The sequence below is a fragment of the Propithecus coquereli genome, unplaced genomic scaffold, assembly GCF_000956105.1.
Source record: "Propithecus coquereli isolate 6110/MARCELLA unplaced genomic scaffold, Pcoq_1.0 Scaffold138, whole genome shotgun sequence".
NCBI lineage: Eukaryota > Metazoa > Chordata > Mammalia > Primates > Indriidae > Propithecus > Propithecus coquereli.
The window spans coordinates 5372169-5381783 of record NW_012138080.1 but is presented as its reverse complement, the minus strand read 5'-3'; the positions used below and the strand labels follow the sequence as shown (position 1 = coordinate 5381783).

Genomic DNA, 9615 nt, shown 5'->3' with positions numbered 1-9615 from the left:
AGATTCAATAGTGATAGTGGTTACCACACTCGACAGTGTAGCTCTACAACATCTGTAATTAAGGAGTTTCCCAGAAACTTGAAGTGTGGAATCAAATGAATTATTTCACTTTTCAGTGCCTTAATTTTATAAGACAAAAATTAACTTTCAAAGAATAATGTATTAATAGTTATAAGTATTTAATAGAAATTCTAATTATTGCTGTAATCATGAAATGATTCACATATTATAGCAGCTACCATTTTTGGCATGTCATATATAACAACTCATTAAGTAGTGGCTGCATTTTGAAGAGCCTAACCATGTTAGATATTATTAGCAATAAATGCTAATTTACCTTTAAAGAGTGCTTTTTACCTTTAAAGGGCTTTATAAATAGTCTTTAATCTGATAAGGTAATAATATATGCCCATTCTACTAAGTGAAGTATCACAAGAATGGAAAAACAAGCACCACCTGTACTATCAAATTGGTATTACTTAAGTGCACATATAGTAGCAACATTCATCAGGTATCAAGCAGGTGGAGGGGTGGGTATATTCACAACTAATGGGTGCGGTGTGCACCGTCTGAGGGATGAAGCTCTGACTTGGGTGGGGCAAAGGCAACATGTGTAATCTAAACATTTGTACCCCTGTAATATACTGAAATAAAAAAAAATAATTAATATATATCATTCCTGTGAGAAATGCGTTCTCAGGCTAAAGAGGGCCTTCCTGCTCAACAAAAACCTTCTATACACTTATCATATACTCTATACTACAGTGTACATAAATTCAAGTGTTAATGTCTCATTCCTGAATGATAAACAAAATATTCATATCAACTAACTTTTCCAATTCTGAGTACCATAATGAACTAATCTCAACACATATAAGTGGTGCTTCTTTAATGCTTATCATTTGCACGTTGTCTACAAAATTAACAAAATGCACTATTCATGCATTACCTCATTTGATGGTCACAACAATCTCACTACATAATTATTTTACAGATGAAGAAAAATTATGATATAGATTGTTGCACAGAAGTCCTTTTTTTTTTTTTAACCTCAAAGCACGTGTTCTTAACTTTTATGGTTCTATGCTGAATCTAAAAATGGAATATTATCAGGGAAAGATAATAAAGGAACTCATTTTCATTAAAAATAACTACTAGTTAGCACATGTTATTTGCCAGGCATAGTACTAAGCTCTGCAACTGCTGTCATTTCATATTTACGACAACCACTAAGAGTTAAGTATTAGTTTTCCCATTTACAAATGTGGACACAGAGACTCAGAGTGTCAGATGGTATTTTAAACCATGCTTATATCAGTTTTCTCCAGTGAGAATGGCCTTTGTCAAAAAGTCCCAAAACAACAAATGTTGGCATGGATGCAGAGAGATAGGAACACTCATACGCTGCTGGTGGGACTGCAAACTAGTACCTCTGTGGAAAGTAATATGGAGATGCCTCAAAAGGCTACAAGTAGAACTACCATTTGATCCAGCAATCCCATTACCCAAAAGAACAAATGATACTCTATAAGAAAGACACCTGCACCCGAATGTTTATAGCAGCACAATTCACAATTGCAAAGATGTGGAAACAACCCAAGTGTCCATCAATACATGAGTGGATTAATAAAATGTGGTCTATGTATACCACAGAGTTCTACTTGGCCACAAAAAGACAATGGTGATCTAGCACCTCTTGTATTATCCTGTATAGAGCTGGAACACATTTTACTAAGTATCCCAAGAATGGAAAAACAAGCACCACATGTACTCACCATCAAATTGGTATTAACTGACCAACACTTAAGTGCACATATAGTAATAACATTCATTGGGTGTCGGGCAGTTGGGAGGGGGGTGGAGGGGATGGGTATATACATACCTAATGGGTGTGGTGAGCACCGTCTGGGGGATGGACACACTTGAAGCTCTAACTCGGGTGGAGCAAAGGCAATACACATAACCAAACATTTGTACCCCAATAATATGCTGAAATAAAAAATAAAATAAACCATGCTTATTTGACTATCAAGCCCAGACTCTGAATCATTTTGCTATTTTTTATTTCAAGTTCACTACTGTTTCCCATATTCCTTGCTGCCATAACATTACTGATTTGTTTTTTTAAATTTTGGCATAAAAAAGATAGCAAGAGGGTTTTCTTTGTCCTCTTTGCTTACCACATGATACAGTGCTCAAAGTAAGTGCTTACACTACTTAAATGGCCATAGTGCAGGACAGGAGCTTTGAGCATTGTCTCACATAATCTCTATAATACCTTTGCATGGTAATTCCATGCAATAATACCTTTGACAGGTTACAATGCTAATATGGAACTGAATGTTTTTACCTTAGCCCTAGACCTTGAGCTAAGCAGTTCTTCACTTATGAAATGGAAACTTCTGCAATTTCCCTAGAACGAAAGGAAATTGAATTGTTCATTCAGTGGGTACTTCACTTAAGCATTTATATTAATAATAAAATGTCAGATAGAGGATAAAGTATTGCTTACTGTAGCTAAATAATTTACATTAATGGGGACAGTTGACTGTGGGTGTATAGAGTGAGTGATTCCTTTTCCTCAGTGAGGAAAAATCTTTTTTCCTACATTACCTGAATATCCTTCTGAGCTTCTCACTATATGTTGCCTTATTAATCAGAAATAAAAATGGTGGGAGCTATTTTAGGTCATTTGGATCTTCATAATGCTTTTTGTAACAAATGGTATGTTAACTTAAGTTCCATAAATATTCCCTAGGTAAATTTTCTATTAAATTTCAATTAGTTCTTTTTTATTTTCTGGCCAAATTCCACTTGTGCTAGATAGCTACCATGTTCTGCATAAAATTGCTTCTAAGAAGGAAGTAAAACAAGTTTATACATGTACATTCATATGCAAAGACGAGAGAAGACAAAATGTGAAATAGGAGCATGCTGTTTCTAGTAAAACTCTCTCCTTATCTAGAATTAGGTGTACTCATACATGTAGGTACTGTAGTGATATATAGAAATGACTATTTCATTATTTTATTAGATTTATAGCTTTTACAAGCTAATAATATAAATATTTGGAACACATTCATTTAAGCAGAAAAAATAGCTGGCAAATATCATGCTAAGTTCTTACAACCTTTCTTCTGTTTATTCAGTGTAAGGTAACTTGATGTGACAGAGTGTGACATATCACAAGATGACTCAGGTGAGGAATTTCAAGAAATCATCTTGAAAACAATGCCTTTAAAAAGAATGTAAATAGTCTTTTAAAGATTTATAGTGTGTATAGTCTCTTTTTTTCCTGTTATCTATCAAAGAATTGAGTTTAAATGTTTAAACACTTAGAAAAGTCTTTTGCTCAGAAAAAAAGGAAATATATGTCAATTGAGATAGGGGATAAATCCATAGGTTCCTGTGGGTGAGAGTGCCTTCCAGCAGATACAGCTATTTAGTTAGAGTTTACACATCTACTAGTTGACCAAACAATTCAAGTGATAAAATTAGGTTTTCCCCATCTACTTTTCCTTTTGTTTCTAATGCCTCTGCAATACGTGTAGCTGTCATCACAAACTCCTGGCCCAAAGCATGGGGTTTCAAAAAAGAGTGTGGGTAGATAAGCTGATCATAAGATTTGCTTCTGAAGGCCAAATTTTGTTACTCATTCATAGGAAAATGAGTACTTATTAAAGTAAATGTTAAAGTATAACATACATTCAGAAGAGCATACGTATTGTTAAATGTTCAACTCAAAGAATTTGAACTAAGCGAACATACTCTTATAACTGGCATCCAGACCATGAAACTAAATTTTGCCAGCACCCCAGATGGGACAAAAGGCTCGTTTGTCCCACCTTCTCATATCTCTGAAGGATAAATGCTCCTTCCGTCTTATACAACAAGTCAGTTTTACCTGGTATGCAGCCTTATCTAAATATAGGTAGACTCATAAATATACATACTGTACTATGATAATATATAAAGATGATTATTTGGGTCCTTGGGGAAGGAAGTCTGACTGATTTCACTTAATGTTGGTTAACTACATCCATATTATTACATACAGTATTCCATTGTATACCACAATTTGTTTATTCATTTTATCATTGACATTTGGGTTGTTTCCTGTTTGGGGCTATTGTAAATATTCTTGTACATGCCCTTTGTGAATTTATGTACCCATTTCTTTGGGTATAACATCTAGGACTTGAATTGCTGAGTCTGAGGGCTTTAGTAGATACCTTTAAAGATTTTTCCAGAGTAATGGCAGCAATTTATATTCTCACTACCAATGAGAATTCCATTTCATCCCTGTCCTTGCCAACACTTGGTATCCCCATCCCCCCAGCCACCACCACCATTTTACTCATTCTGGAGGGTGTACAGTGATATTACATTGTAGATTTAATTTGTATTTCCCTGATGACTCATGTATTTGTATAGTTTTGAGAGTTCCTCATGGAATTGATTTTTAGTTTTATTCCACTGTGTTCTGAGATTTGGTATGATTTCAGTTTTTTGTTCAAATTTGTGAAGACTTATTTTGTGGCCTAATATATGGTCCATCTTGGAAAATGTTCCACATGCTGATGAGAATAATGTATATTCTGCATATTTTGGGTAGAATGGTCTGTAAATGTCTGCTAGGTCCATTTGCTCTAGAGTCCTGTTTAAGTGTGGTATTTCTTTGTTGATTTTTTGCCTTGGTGATCTGTGTAGTGGTTGAAATCTCCCACAATTAATATACTGCTGTTTATTTCTTTTCTTAGTTCTAGTAGTGTGTGTTTATGAATCTGGGAGCTCCAAGGTTAGGTGCATTATATTTCGGATTATTAAGTCTTCCTATTGGATAGATACCTTTATCATTATATAATGACCTTCATTGTCTTTTTTCTTACTGTTGTTGATTTAAAGTGTTTTCTCTGAGAATTCCTGTTCACTTGGTTTCCATCTGCTAAGAATATTTTTCCTCCCCTTTACTCTGAGTCTGTGAGAATCTTTGCAAGTTAAGTGGATGTCTTGGAAACAGCAGATATTTGGGCTGTGTTTTTTTATCCATTCTGCCAATCTGTATCTTTTAAGTGGGACATTTGACCATTTACATTTAATGTTAATATTGATATGTGAGATCTGTTCCAGACATTATGTTGATTGTTACTTAGTTGCTTTATTCTCCCTTGTGTTACTGTTTTATAAAAGCTATGAATTTTTTGTTTTGTTTTGTTTTTTTTACTTTAGGGTGTTTTCATACTGGTCAGTACTGGCCTTTCATTTCAATGTTTAAAACTCTTTTAAGCATATCTTGAAGGGCTGATCTGGTGGTGACAAATTCCCTCATCATTTGCTTATCTGGGGAAGACTTTATTTCTCCTTCATTTATGAAACTTAGCTTTGCAAGATACAAAATTTTTGGCTGACAGTTATTCTTATTAAGAGGATTAAGGATAGATAGGACACCAATCCCTTCTGGCTTGTAAGATTTCTGTTCAGAAGCCTGCTGGTAGTCTGAGTTTTCCTTTGAAAGTTAACTTGAGGCTTTTGTCTTACAGCTCATAGTATTTTCTCCTTCACGTTGACTTGGGCCAGTCTGATGACAATGAGCCTTGGTGATGTTCTTTTTTCAATGAATCTTCCAGGAGTTTGTTGAGCTTCTTATATCTGGATGTCTAAATCTATAGCAAGACTAGGGAAATTTTCCTTCATTATTCTCTCAAGTAGGTTTTCCATGCTTTTGCTTTTCCCTCTTCCTAAGGGATACCTATGATTCTAATGTTCAGGCATTTTACATAATCCCATATTTTTCAAAGACTATATCCATTTCCTTTGATTTGTATTTATTTTTCACTGAATTAATTCAAAGGCCTTGTCTTCAAGCTCTGAAATTCTTTCTTCTGCTTGGTCTAGTCTGTTGTTAAAACTTTCCACCATATTTTGAAATTCTCTAAATGTCTCTTTCATTTCTAGAAGTTCTGTTAATTGTTTTTAAAAGTATCTATCTCTTTAGTGAATTTTTCATTCATGTCCTGAATTATTCTTTTGGTTTCTTTGTGTTGGTTTTCAACTTTCTGATGAATCTCAATGAGCAGTGGCCCCTAACCTTTTTGGCACCAGGGACCATTTTCATGGAAGACAGTTTTTTCAGGGCCAGGGGTGGGGAGTGATGGTTTTGGGATGATTCAAACACATCACATTACTGTGCACTTTATTTCTGTTAAGTTATAGTATATAATGAAATAATTAACGCACCACAGGTTGTCACTGAGGGAGAGGTGCACCACCTTTTGGCTCATGCATGTGAGTACCCATAATAGTACTGTTGACAATTTGGGTCAGCTGGACCTCAGACCCCAGGAGAGTATTCAGATGCCAGCCGGTGGAGGCCTAGGTTAAGTAATTCCCCGTTGCCAGACACCCAGATGGCATGCGTGAGTCCTTGGGGGACCAGACCAAGACCAGCCTGGCCCTTACACAAATCTTTTATTGGATGTATGTACTGCAAGTGTTTCCTCCCTCTTTTGGGTTACCTTTTTTGCCTTTTTAATATTGTCTTCTATTGAACAGATGTTTTTAGAATTAATATACTTCAGTTTACCCATTTTTTCAATTATGTTTCATTATATTTTATGTTTAAGAAAGCTTGCCAAACTCCAAGGTCATGAAGAGATTTCCTGAATTTTCTCTAAGATCTTTGTTTTACCTTTCACACTTAGATCTTTAATCCACCTGGAATTGATTTTTGTACATTAATGAGGCAGGGTTTTAAAAATTTATGTTTTTACCACTTGGACATCCGAATGACCCAGCATATTTTACTTAAAAGCTTATCCTTTCCCTTCTGTACTACAGTGTTACCTGTCATAAATCAAGTGGCCATATCGTAAGTGGGATTTGTTTCTGGCTTCTTTATTTGGTTCCATTGATTTATTTGGCTATTCTTCCACCAGTATCACTATTTCAATTATTATAGATTTGTAAAAGTTCTTGACTTCTATTGCTCTAAGTCTTCCAGCTTTGCCTTCCAGAATTTCCTTGGCTGTTCTTGCTCCTTTGCGTTTCCATTTTCATTTCATAATTAGTTGTCAGTTTACACAAAAAAATTATTATAAGACTAAACAGATACCTCACCAAAGAAGATATACAAATGGCAAATAAGCATGTGAAAATATGCTCCATATCATATGTCCTTGGGGAAATGCGAATTAAAACAACGAGATACCACTCTACACTTATTAGAATGGCCAAAATCCAGAACACTGACAATACCAAATTCTGGTGAGGATGTGAAGCAACAGGAACTCTCATTCACTGATGGTGGAAATACAAAATGGCAAAGCCACTCTGAAAGACAGTTTGGTGGTTTCCAACAGAACTATACATACTCCCTGTATTTCTAACTATATATACTTAGTATATGATCCAGAAATTGAACTGCTTAGTATTACCCAAAGGAGCTGAAAACTTATAAATATCCATGTGCAGGTTTAAGAACCTGCACATGGATGTTTATCATAGCTTTATTCATAATTGCCAAATTACGAATGGAAGCAACCAAGTTATCCTTTAGTAGATGAATGGATAAACTGTGGTACATCCAGAAAATGGAATATCATTCAGTGCTAAAAATAAATGAGCTATCTAGCCATGAAAAGACATGAAGAAACCTTAAGTGCATATTATTAAGTGAAAGAAGTCAATCTGAAAAACCTAAATGCTTTAGGATTCCACCTATATGACAGTCTGGAAAAGGCAAAACTACAGAGACAATAAAAAGATCAGTGATTACCAGGGGTTAGGTTGGAGATGGGGATGAATATATGGAGCACAGAGGATTCTTAGCACAGTGAAACTACTCTACAGTAATGGTGGATACACGTCATTGTACATTTGTCCAAACCCATAAAACATATAACATCAAAAACAAACCCTAATGTAAACTGTGATTCTGGGGAATAATGATGTATAAATGTAGGTTCATCAGTTGAACCAATGTACCACTCTAGTGGGTAGGGCAGGCTATACATGTGTGTAAGCAAGGGGTATATGGGAAATTTCTGTACCTTTAGCTTAATTTTCCTGTGAAACTAAAATGACTCTAAAAAATAGTCTATTTAAAAATAATTTCAGGGCCAGGCACAGTGTCTCACGCCTGTAATCCCAGCACTTTGGGAGGCCAAGGCAGGAGGATCACTTGAGCCCAGGAGTTCTAGACCAGCCTGGGCAACAGAGTGAGACCCTGTCTCTACAAAAAATAAAAAAATTATCTGGGCATGATGGTGCACACTTGTAGTCCCAGCTACATGGGAGGCTGAGGCGGGAGGATTGCTTGAGTCCAGGAATATGAGGCTGTAGTGAGATATGATCACACCGCTGCATGCCAGCCTGGGCAACAGAGTGGGACCTAGTCTCTAAAATAATAATAATAAAATATTTGGGAATGAAAAAAAATACTGTTAGAACATTGGGTTTACACTGAATTTATAAATCAATTTGTAGAGAATTGGTATCCTCACAAAATGGAATTTTTCATGTTATATATCCTTCCATTTAAGTCTTCTTTAATTTTTCTTAATGTTTCATAGTTTTCCATGTAGAGGTCTTGAATATCTTTTCTTAAATTCATTTCTAGGTATTTAGGATATTTATGCTATCATAAATGATATATTTTGAGTTTCATCTTCTGTACGTTTTTTATAGAGAGAAATAAAATACATCTTTTTTTTTTAAACAGTCTCACACGCTTGCCTGGGCTAGAGTGCCGTGGCATCAGCCTAGCTCACAGCAACCTCAAACTCCTGGGCTTCAGCGATCCTCCTGCCTCAGCCTCCCGGGTAGCTGGGACTACAGGCACGTGCCACCGTGCCTGGCTAATTTTTTCTATTTTTAGTTGTTTGGCTAATTTCCTTCTGTAGAGATGAGGTCTCGCTCTTGCTCAGGCTGGTCTCGAACTCCTGAGCTCAAACAATCTGCCCGCCTCAGCCTCCCAGAGTGCTACGATTACAGGCGTGAGCCACCACGCCTGGCCAATAAATCTTTTTATATTGGTCTTGTGTGCAGTAACAAAGACAAAAAGAGACTGGAGCAAACACATAGAGCAGAAGCACCATTGGGAGAAAAATAAAGGGTAGCTCATGAGAGAGAGTCTGGGAGAATTTGAATCTCAATTCTAAGAGTCCTCATAGTAGCCTATTTCCTGAGCTTACTTGAGAGATTCTGTGTTCCTTGAAACCAAAAAAAAAAAAAAAATTAACCAAACCACAGCAGTCCTTGTCAACCAATGCCCCATACCTGGACCACCTATGAATTTCTATTGTCTGTTTCCTTTTCAGTGGGATGATGTCATGATTGCTTAGCTTTCCCAGTGATTTTTGATTGGATTCTTTACCTTGAATCCAAAAAATTGTAGCAGCTCATTCACCTTTTTCCCTGCTAAGCAGAAAGTACTAGGGATGATCACCTTAATTCAATCCCAGATAGCTAAATTAATGGTAGGTTGATATATTGGCACAATTCAGTCTACCAATGACCTTCCCCTATTCCCTAGGGGATGTGTATACATACATATGATGATATATATATTATACAAAATATACATAATCCATATGTACTTTCAAATTGAATAGATAA

The 9615-nt window shown here is 35.9% G+C and overlaps 1 protein-coding gene across 2 annotated transcripts in view; it reads left to right on the top strand.

Annotated features, from left to right (window-relative positions):
* Nucleotides 1–9615, top strand: part of WDPCP (WD repeat containing planar cell polarity effector) — a 264905-nt gene that overhangs the window by 159946 nt on the left and 95344 nt on the right. The window lies entirely within an intron of this gene.